Source organism: Palaemon carinicauda, chromosome 1 (assembly GCF_036898095.1).
Source record: "Palaemon carinicauda isolate YSFRI2023 chromosome 1, ASM3689809v2, whole genome shotgun sequence".
NCBI classification, from domain to species: domain Eukaryota; kingdom Metazoa; phylum Arthropoda; class Malacostraca; order Decapoda; family Palaemonidae; genus Palaemon; species Palaemon carinicauda.
In genome coordinates this window covers 164,386,248-164,398,747 of record NC_090725.1, presented here as the reverse complement: position 1 = coordinate 164,398,747, position 12,500 = coordinate 164,386,248, and positions in this window count along the sequence as shown.

The window sequence follows — 12,500 nt, the reverse complement described above, 5'->3', positions numbered from 1 at the left end:
CATATAGGTAAAGCAGAAACATGAATGTATTTATGCATTAAGAAACCTACTTCATATCACATAATGTACGTTTATGTACAATGTTCCTCTCAATATTTATATAAAAGAAAAATATTCCGAACTACGTTGAAGAAAAATTTCTCTATCCCCTTGTCTTACTAATGCCAACGCCGTCACCATCATCACCAACATCAATATCATCAAACATATTGATACTATTAGTTGTGGTGGTTGTGGTAGTTATATTCCATAGTAGGGCAGACCCTCTCCCCTGAGGTATTGTGAAAATGTCTTTGAAATAAACTACCATTTTGTATAAATAAACACAAAGTAAACGTTTCTGTATTACTTATTCTTATGAAAGCACCCTTTCTTCTGCTGAATGTATAAAATCATATATTTTAGTTGTCTCCTTTCTAAGAATAGGTTATACACCTTTGATTAAAAGTTATCCACTACCCTCTTCCTATTATCTAATTTTCTCAAAATAGTAGTCCATATCATCATACGAGATTACTTCAGCAATAAGATATTCGGCAGAAGATGTAAGCATATAACGTTAAACTCGTCTCACATATTCTAAAAAGACCCTGATTCAGATTAAAAAATAATTTCGAATAGGGTTTCTTCTATATTTGATTATATCAATTATATCACATATGTTTCATATGCATCATTTATTATTATTATTATTATTATTATTATTATTATTATTATTATTATTATTATTATTATTATTATTGTTGTTGTTAATGTCAGCAAAGTTTCAACCTAGTTTGAAAAACAAAAACCACGAGGCCATATAGGGAAAATAGACAAGTGAGGCGAAGAAATAAGGAAACAAATAGAAAAGTGTGTCAGATTGTACCCTCAAGCAAGTGACCTCAAAACAAAGCCAGTGGAAGACGGTACAGAGGCTATGGCACTACCCAAGACTAGCTAAAGAGTCTCTTCTACCCTTATGAAATGGAAAGTAGCTACTGAACAGTTACTGTACATAAGTTACCCCTCAACTGAAGAAGATTTTTTTTTTCTACCTTAGTGCTATCAAGTGTATTAGGAAAGAGTAGAATGTTTACAAAATAGGAAAGCTTATTCGGGTTTTGGATAGGCAGAGGGAAATATGAGCCATAACCAGAGAGGAATTTAGTGTAGTGCTATCTGTCCAGTTAAAGGACCCAATAACTCTCTAGTGGTAGTATCTTAACGGGAGGCTGGTGCCTTGGCCATCCTACTACCTTGAAGTCACTCCCTTGCAAAGGCCAGTGCTGACTTATTATTATTATTATTATTATTATTATTATTATTATTATTATTATTATTATTACTTGCTAAGCTACAACCCTATTTGAAAAAACAGGATGGTATAAGTCCAGGGGCTCCAACAGAGAAAATAGCCCAGTGAGAAAAGGAAATAAGGAAAACTAATTGAGAAGTTTAAAAACAATAGTAATAATAAAATAAATAAATATATAACCATAAACACTTAAAAATAACATGAGGATAAAAACTTCAAAATAACAAGAGGAAGAGACACAAGATAGAATAGTTTTCCAGAGTGTACCCTCAAGCAAGATATCTCTAACCCAAGACTGTGGAAGACCATGGTACAGAGGCTATTTGCACTACCCAAGACTAGAGAAATTATTTGATTTTGGAGTGACCTTCTCTTAGAAGTGCTGCTTACCATAGCTAGAGAGTCTCTTCTACCCTACTAAGAGGGAAGTAGCCACTGGACAATTACAGTGCAGCAGTTAACTTCTTGAGGGAAGAAGTGTTTCAGTGTAGTCAAGTGTATGAAGATGGAAGAGAATATATAAAGAACAGGCCAGACTATTCTGTGTATATGTCGGCAAAGATGAAACGAGCCGTAACCAGAGAGAGGGATCCAATGCAGTACTGTCTGGCCAGCCAAAGGACCCAATAACTCTCTAGCGGTAGTATCTCAACAGGTGGCTGATGCCTTGGCCAACATACTACCTACTAGTCCTGTACGGGAATAGCTCTGCTGGGAGTGGCCCTATCCCTTGTGTCTACGTTCACTGAGTACATCCTTAGAATCCCCATCCTTTATCAATTTCATGATCAGTGATCCCGTACTAACTCATAACCAAGAACTTTGTAGCTCATATGATGCCAGTTGAATCCCTGGCAAGGCAAGGATGTCAAATCCCTTCTCTTTTATTCCTGATCGAATTTCCATTTACAAAAACAAACTCAATTATAACATTTTGACTAATAATCCCATAGAATAGATACTAAGAACTCCTACCTCATGGAAGATAATGCCACTGCTGGCCAGAGTAGCGAGGAAAAACGGTAGTAGAAGGAATGTGAAGATAAACGTTATCTATCAAATTTACATTACAGTCTAGTTCAGCATATGCATTTATGTACACAAATAAACTTTTTTTCATATAACTATACTCTATGAAAAGAGAGATATAAGTGGGAATGGATCACTTAAATAATATTTTAGGCCACAAAGTTAAAATATTCAGTTTACCGTAGGCATTACCGTCTCATGTCCTGGCTACCTTTTTGCGTCAGTGTTCAAGAAAACCAAAACATAATCCTACGAAAATAATACAAAACTAAGAATATATATATATATATTTTTTTCATATATCTTGATTAAACCTCAAAAGCAAATAGACAAGAGCCTTTCTGTGTGTGATCACCAAGTATCCTAACTGGCCAAAGGGTCCATGTTGATACGTCCAGAAATTAACATATTTAAGGCTAAGCATAGGAAACACGGAAAAGAGGCAAAGGACGCTCACCTGCTCATTATTATGTAATATCCAAAGGTTATTGAGTAGAAAATAAAAAAAAGGGGGATACAAAACAAATTATTAAGTATTTTGTCCAAAGTAAAGCATATGAAATAGGCTATCATTCAGTAAAGATAGAATACACTTTAACTAATTTGAAAGAGCATATATAAATACAAGACTACACAATGGGTAAAAAAAATCATAAAGAGACAAATTAACGCCTTTCAAAGCAATCTGACCCATCCTTATATAAGGAATTTGAAGAATTAAGGAAAGCAGTAAATCATGAATAGAATATACACCACAATAAATATATATATGCAGTATGCATACACAAACGGTTTCAAAGTAAATTGAGTTATTCACAAATTACTTCAATGATAAAAGACGAAGCATATCATAAATAAAACTTATATTAAATTGTAAAAACACAGATGTCATATAATCTTCATGTCTGATTAAACACTGGTGGATAAAGTGTAGGAAAATCTTGCAAATATAACAATCAATACTCTAGAACAATCAAGTTTCTTAGTTTTAGGTATAATTAACGTTAATTAGTTTTTTTAATGTTACTCTCTTTTTTATATATACTCTTTATAAGCATATTTTAGCATTTTTTTTTTTTTTTTTTTTTTTTTTTACAAAAACTTCCTTATACAACCTCGGAAGAGCCTCAAGTACTCAATGGTCGATCTATCAGTCTTTTGACATCTCCAGTAAAAGATATCATTTTCATTTATCTCTATCACTCTTTCTCATAGTTGCTCTGGGAATAGGTGGTAGTTCCCAGATGATAGCAGTAATTTTGCTGCAGGTGTTGCCTGCTTGATAAAGAAAAATTAGGAAAACAAGTTCTCTAGCAAGGTCCCTAATTATCTGGTCTTTCTTTATTTAATCCCTTCTATTATTTTTTTTTTTCACTACTGTGATGACGAAATAGACTCAAAATGCTAAATGGATTACGTAAAGGTACCTTTTGTTATTACACAAACACTCGATTTTTTAGTTATTAAATTTACAACAATACATATTGTGAGTTTTCATCTTTACATTAGAAAAGTAAGATTGCGGGTAAAAGTATTAGGTTTCATAATTTTTTTGAATCTTCAATAATATGACAACGAAACTGATGTAGTACAGTGTAAACAATGGTTGGTAGAGAGTATAATAAGAAATTTCACTGGGGCAAATGCATGCAAATTCTAAATACAACTACACTATGGATCTATGAATGTGAAAAAACTTATGCGTACAGAATGCAGGTGCGAATAAATCATTTTGAAAAGTAAGCTGTTACCTCTAACAGAGGCTGACTCAGAATTAAAATATCAATTGTCCCTATAAAATTCATTCATCAACTTAAACAGATGACTCAACAGTGGATATTCGAATCACCGTAAACATACTGCGTTTTTACCCCTATCTTACGTCCCTATTCTTGCGCTTCCATATAGGTGATCACCCAGGTTTAAGGTGTTTTCGAGGTACAATACGACATAAGCGAAATTTTTATACTAGGCAATTGAGAAATAAATTCAATAGTGCATTTCAAATCTCTTTTATCCTTTAATATGCTTAACCTTAATAAAAGGAATAAAAAGTCACCTCTTATTAAGAGCTAACTTTACATCCAAGGTTACATGTGATCGAAGATCAACGTAAGGTGATCAAAGGTCAATTGCTGAAAATCGCCAAAAATTGTCGTATCCCTACAATAATAGCAAATTGGGAGAGATACACATCATGGTATTCTTTTTTTATTATCATTAGATAGGAAACTTTCAAAATCAAGAAACTATGTTGATCATTTGTGATATAATAGCAGTAGGTCAGCAAGGGCATGAAAAACATGAAAAACGTGTTGCCTTAATTACATTCACCTGGCAGTTAGCGGATAATGCAATGCACCTGCAGTAAGCAACGCACATGCAAATGAACAAGGATGACCTATCTACATTTCTCAGATACTACAGCCGTCTACAGACTCCACGTGAAAGCGTCATTGAATGTAAAAAGCTTATTTATACTTTATTAGTATTGTATTGTAATATTATATATTCCTAATGTCAATGTCAACGTAATCGACAAAAAGCATTGATTATAAACATGCAAACCTGACCCCTTTGGTGCCTCTAAATACCTGTGTTGTGTCTGGAATAAAGACAGTCGTTGGGGAGGTGCCTCTACTTTAACTCTTTCTCCGCTTTTTCTGACGTATCTTCAGACGATGAGCACCAGCGACCCAGAATCATTTGTCCATGCTGCCACAGTGAGGTTTCCACCCATCTCCAGTAGAGACATGTTTGCCTGATTTCAGCATGCCAGGATTCAGTTCTGCATCCAGGGTTTTACAAACAAAGAGTATGATGTCTTCAAATCCCTCTTCCTGGAGCAGTTCTCAGCATTACTTGCCACCTAAGTAGCCAAGATTTTACAGCTCTCTCCTAACCGATGGGGGATCAAAGCGTGTCGATGTCACTTAGGGAAATATTCAGCCCTGATTCCCTTTAGCCGTCTATGAACAGTTCTCCTTGAGAAGTGAGCCTACTTCCTGTCCTTTGGGCAAAACCCCTGTTGGAACCAACAAGAGCTGCCCGTCTCCACCATCAAGAACCTCATCAACAACTCCACTCCTCACAAAGGGGACAAAATACAATAACGACTGAAATGGAGGCTGAAATGTACCAAAGGATGTCAATGGTAGAAATTTTGTAGTAAGTAAGCCATCTCATGCGGCGGTGACCTCCTCATTATCTAATCTCCTCATTTCGCATAATTAAAAATCTAATGAGCATTTTCTGATTCATAACCCTTACTGCTCCTCCGGAGATCTCTACTCCGATCACCCGTTGAAAATTAGATACCCACTACTCCAAGTGGTCACTGCTCAATGAATCTCATTGACTATGAACCCTGCATGGACTCTTTGAAAATGCATTATTATCAACAATTTAGTACGATTCAATTCATTTGTTTGGTACCATTGGAAATGTTATTAATTCTCTCTTCTTTTTTTTCAGTATAGTTATAATGGACGTACTTCAAATACTTATCACACAGGAAGATGAATCTTTATTTTAAAATTCACAAAAACATTCCGAAATAGAAATTTTCCGGGTCAGTTACCCTTGATTACACAGTTGCATTCTATATTTTTTTTTTTATCGTAAAGAATGTTGACGCAAAAAGTTCATGTATCAATGACCATCTAAATAGATGAGTAAATTAGTTTCCTGTTTATTCTTTTCCGTATCAATCATTTTTGATAAGATAACCAACGATTACGATTGCTGCGTGAACTGGGGACGATCCAAGACCTACAGGTAGAATAGGTCAGTTCGACAGTCCGTGCATGACGTAGCTCAGGTGAAAGGCAGGTAGCTCTAGCCAACAACAGCAGCTGACGGTATAATTTGTTTGAGTGAGACGGTTTCGATACAAAATTTTACGAACTCTTATTTATAATATATATCTACTAATATAGAAACTTTAGGGGCCGAAGAATTGTGCAATTTACGTGTGCAACTCTAATTGTAAGATAAATGGAGATCTTACTTTTCTTTCCTTCCCCAAACAAGAAGAAACAAAGAGCAAATAGTATAACGCCTGTAAGAGAACGAATAACATAAATACAGATCATGCCAGGATATGCAGCTTACAGTTTAAAGCATTGGCATTTACAAGAAATCTTCAATATGAATTACTAAAAATACCTCTCCACAGCGGTTGGAAGCTAAAGCAATACCAAAATTTCATTTGCCATCATCAGGTACGACGAGTTTTTTTAAAAAGATTTTGAAGGGATAATTGTTGGCATAATTCAATGGACCATTCATTATGCTATGTAATATCTTCATAGTATAATATTTAATAACCTCTTCATAAATGGAATGAATTTCACTGCAAAGAATATACTCATTTTGAAAAAAAGAAAAAATATGAAAAAACAATGATAGCACTAATATATAATCTCACTGTAAAACTATGGTAGAGGGAGAAAGTGTGTTAATGCAAATGACTCATATCAATTTCTTTGAATGTTGATGAGCATTATTATTATCATTACTATTATTTTTACTTGCTAAGCAGGATGCTATATGCCCAGAGGCTCCAACGGGAAAAATAGCCCAGTGAGAAAGGAAACAAGGAAAAATAAGATATTTCAAGAACAGTAACATTAAAATAAATATTTCCTTTATAAATTATAAAAAACTTTAACATAACAATTAAGATAGAATAATATGCCCGAGAGTACCATCAAGCAAGAGAACTCTACACCAAGACAGTGGAAGACCATGGTACAGAGGCTATGGCACTACCCTTACCAAGAGGAAAGTGGCCACTGAACAATTACATTGCAGTAGTTAACCTACTTAATCCTTTGAGAGAAGAAGAATTGTATCCATAAAGGAAACTTATGTGTAATTGATAAGTACCCTAGGATATCAGATTGGGTCTTAAGACTTAGACATTTAAGAAGTAAAGTTTCTTGGGAATTTAAATCCCCTAAGAATATGTACTGCACTTACGTTAGCCGAAATGGAAACTAAGCCAGCTCAAGTTTTCCCCTTTTGCTTATACTTCATTAAATGATTTCTCCAGTCACACCCTTGATATTACAATCCCATGAGAAAGAGAAATCTTGGATTATAGAATATTTTTCTTTTCAATACGTTTTCTTGATAGAAGTTAATTTCAAATGGCAAGCAAGGCTAGGTCATTAACACGGAAATTGGGTGCCGAGGAAAGAGGTTTCAAGATATTGAGTCTTCTTTTTTTGGGATGAAAAACTAGAAACTCGTGAGGAACCAACTTCATCTGTCACTTGGGAGAATTTACAACAGGTTTTATTAGATATAAAGCGAGAAAGAGATTCTCTTCCTGCTGATGAAGCCAAACTATGGATTTGTTGAAAAGCTAAAGATGATGGAGTATCTGATCAAGATCTTACATTGAGAGAAATGTTTGATGACCCGGCAAAGCATCAGTCAGGAGAATAGCATTCGACATTTCAAATGGAGTATCATTTTCTAAAACTGTCATAGCTTTTTTGTAAGATGCCGACGATTTTTTTTTTCCCACAGTTTGTATCTTAAATCGAAATATGGCGAAGGGTAGAATGGAAAAGCGCAAAAGCTGTTATATGAAAATGGACAGGAGGAGCAAATGACTGGTGTATTAGGCACATGTGCAACTTTGTTTTGTATAAGCATTTATCGTGTTTTTAAACTTGGGAATAATTATCATTTTTTAACAAAACTATTTTCAAATGTTTTTGTGTATACAACAACCCCCAATTAAAGAAAATATTAATCATGCTTTTATAATAAAATTCAGGTTAGAAAATAAAGGGTACGGCCGGTAAGTTTCTCCTGAGTGACGTCAGCTAAGCTATCCTTGTGACGATCATTACCTAGCGAAGTCGGGAACGCATCTCAGAAATATAATCGATAGGTTGCCAATTACCAAAATGGTAATTAATTACTTGAGATTGTTTAGACTTATCATTTCGTTTAAGGTTTCATAAAATTACGGTACATTAGGTTAATGTAATTGGGAAATAAAGACAAAAATGTACCATTAAGGGAAAATAAAATCAAGCTAATGAATTATTTCATGAAATATTTCCAACGATATGGGAACTTCAGAAAATTTAGACATATTTTACAACCAGTGTCCGAATCCACAGCATCCATGCAAAACACACCTACAACAAATCCAGATACCAATCCTCGACATGATACAGAGAGAGAGAGAGAGAGAGAGAGAGAGAGAGAGAGAGAGAGAGAGAGAGAGAGACGGTAACACTCTTGCTTTAGTATTACTGGTATCTATGACAGCCTTATTTATGAATAACCAATTGCTAAAAATAACCAAGTAATCTTCATTTTTTTTTTTCACTATTCATAATCGTCTGTGACCTTCCTAGTTGAGTAAAAATATTAAGGATCTTCGACCACTATTTGGGGACAAACTTTCAATGACATTTTTGATATCCTGTAATTATAGACTGCAAAATTAGTGAGGATGACCCTTCCGAAACCTTGGGCTAAGTCCGTAAAGTGGCAAAATCGAAGATGGTCGTCAAATTCTCTTAGACCATTCATTTAACAGCATATACTGACAACCAATAGTGGTATGTACTTCCACTTGAGTGTATTTCCACTTAGACTATGTAACATATTTATTTTTATAGCATTTCTTGATAATAATGTCAGTTATATATGATAACACAGGAATAAATGCAATATGTACATCATAAATACACTGATGGCCATTTCAGGGGTTATATTTTTAGTCCTTGAAAAAATATCCATTGACATTTAACATTTCAAAATTATCTCGCATAAATAAACAGATAATCACGTCATAGGGAAAGTTATAAAAATGTTGAATATTTGACTACATATATAAGTCACAGACCTTCAAAATAGGGTACCGCTATTATTAAAATTTTCTTATGGGTTGTTTCTATTGTCCTTGAACATGTTTGACCCCTGAAGTTACCGATTCTCCTTCCTTTTCTTTCCAAGAATTAGATAAAGACGTCTGATCCACTGCTAAAGTAATTCGTAGATACAAAAGGCCAAAAGTGAATGAGAGATGAAGTGTGGATAACATGGAAAAATAAGTGGGATGAAAATAAGTGACTATCCTACACATCTACAGTCTCAGCTTAAGGACATTAGTTTAAAGTGAAGAGACTTAGACAGGATTGGTGATTTGCATGACAAAATCAACTGGAATGAACACCAGAAGGGATTTTATTCCTTAAACTTTTGTGAAGTTAAACTTTCAAGTCAGCGAAAGCTTAAACAGTCTGAGAAGCGGGCAAAAAATTAAAAAGATACACTTGGCAACTACCTAATAACTGAATCTTTCATATACAAACTTGAGTGCCACCTATGGTGTTCAGAATGAATACAGGGGTATTACATCTCATAGATCTCTGGATCTGGTGCAAGAAAGAAAAAATACAAAAAGATTCATGGAACTCATTATTTATCTAGAAGATGGTGCAATGTGGGACAGAATCCTGCGGTCATTGATGAAGCTAATGACCTATTTGCTTCTGAAATTAGGTATCACGGATCTTATTTGAGAAAGTATATTCATACATTTTATAGCAAAGAATTTTTTGAATTCAAATTGCTCTTTCGGAATGTGCAATTTTGTTGAAGTTTAGCCCAAGGTCTTCTGCAGGACTACAATAATCTCATGAGGAGCTACATTTGTCATGTGCCATCGATCAAAACAAGCAGAATCAAACAGTTACTGAAGGAACATTTTGGAAATATGCTATGTTATCATGACCACTATCACAAAACTCGAATCCTAATCGTGTATAACACAAAAGCTAGAGGCTCATACACAGAAGTTTTTATGTAAGTGATGAGGAATTGATGAACACTGCACCTCAACGTCTGAAAAGAAGGCTATCAAAAGAGCATGTTATAAAATGGCCTGGTGGTTTGCGGGAATGTGAAAATCACGAAGAGCCTCATACGTTTCTTAGACAGTTTTTAAGCTGCCTTAGGACGTCTACTGAAAATTACTTATCTACACTATGTAAAGATGCAGAAGTAGCAGCTTTGTCATCCATATTATTCTCATATATTACTAAAATCAGAAATCCTTTCAAAACTCAATTGTCATTATCTTCACCTGGACTCATAAAAAGTCGTGGGATAGTTGACTTTCTGCGGAACTTGTCCCTTGGTGTAAGCTACCAAGATGTTCGGAATTTGTATACATCATGTGCAAAATATGACATACAGAAAAAAATGCTGTTTGCCTTTATGAACTAGTTTTAGGCTATCCAGCTACACCTATCCAAGAAAAGGATGACTCTTGTGATGACACTGATTGGAACAACCACATATGATAGAATAAATGTTATGTGCAGCAATTAAGACCAGCAATTGACATTACCACTGATACAGTACAGCTGGAAGTACAAAGACAAACTGCATACATCCATAGTCTGGCAAGACTGGATGACCTGGAAAAATTTATTTCACTACAAACACAAACAGTAGGAACTTTTACATGATCTCAAGCTGTTCATAGTCCTGTCACCAAAATCAAAGCATACTACTATCTTACTTTCCCGAACTTTTCCAAAAATCTGTTGTTCGTGAAGTTATGTGTAGTCTGGTACAAGCGGTTCATCAAAATGCAAGCCATTCACTCAGTTAATTGGCGATCACCCAGTCTATGCTCTTATTGTTGAAATTATGAATAAACATCCTGTACAGTTTGAACTGATCCTTCCATTCCTTTGTATCTTTTATGCACTGATGTCCTTTATTTCAGTAATCAACAAACAATTTGAGGGATCAGGACTAGCAGAGTTGCTTGTTGTAGGTGATATAATAGCAGAATGTTCTGTTGAGCAAGCACTGAATGGGAAGCATTAAAAGAGGGGTGTTCATTGCTTCAAATTAGTGAAAGAACTACTGACAAGAAAAATCTTTCTTAATAGCTTTGAGAATGTACTCTTCATTTCTTCAGATCTTCAAGGAAAGATTAAAAGTTCACAGAACCCCTGCAGAACACAAAAAAATTATTTATGTTATGCCCATAGAAGTTTACAAGCAAGCCCAGAGATATCTCGATTTGTAGAAGTAGTGTTTGGCATGGTTGATCAAACGTAGTTCCATGGCAACCTAATGGCTTACCTTTATAGAAATGGTTGAAGTTTTGTGGTTGAATATTCATGACTTATATACTCAGGACTAGGATGCCTTCAAATTTTCCATCAGGCGGATGTTACTATAGTTGCGGATATATGATAAAAACATATAGCCTATTGAATCACCGAGTCCTGGCTTGAAATTAGTTCCTTACCTGAGGATAAAGCTTAACACATGTATGAAGGAAATCTTTCCTCAATCTATGATAGGCCAACCATATGAATGCTTACCCTTGGACCTCTGGATTAAGACGACAAAAAACAAGGGATCCAAAATTAAGGCTGGGTAGTTCCACTTTCTGAAGAATGAACCAATGCTAATAATTCATACAAGGAAAGTCAATTTTATTAACAAATAAGAGTTTTCATGCATGCTCTGGCCAATTTCAACTATTCTTCAAAAGAACATGTAAATGCCAGTTCTCGTCCTGCAATTGATGAACAGGCTGTGCACATGGGTCAATGTTTAACAGAATTTGCATCTGATTCTTTTGATTTAGGAGACACTACTCTTCGATCCTTGCAATCAAGTCAAGTTACTCCAGAAGAACTGGTAAAGGAATTTGAAACGGCACACGCTGATGGTGAAAAAAATTTACCTGGAATCTGACAATCAAAGAACAATTTTTGATACTATTCCTTTCAGAACAATAATTCGCAAAACTTCCAGATTATTTTTTTCCGTGCATTCGGCCAATAAGGAGAGTATTTCATCCAATCAAAAACCCGATCCAAAGGAAAACAAGACTATGGCTGAAGTTATAACTTTATCAGAGAATAGTAAAGAAAAGTTTGACCTTACAGAAGTCATGCGATATTGCATCGCTATTGAATATCTTTCTATTTTTAACATCAATAATTCCGTGAAAAAGGTAAAAAATCAAAATTGATTAAAAAACTTAGCTTCATGGAACAATACATATATATATATATATATATATATATATATATATATATATATATATATATATATATATATATATATACTGTATATATATTTATATATATATATATATATATATATA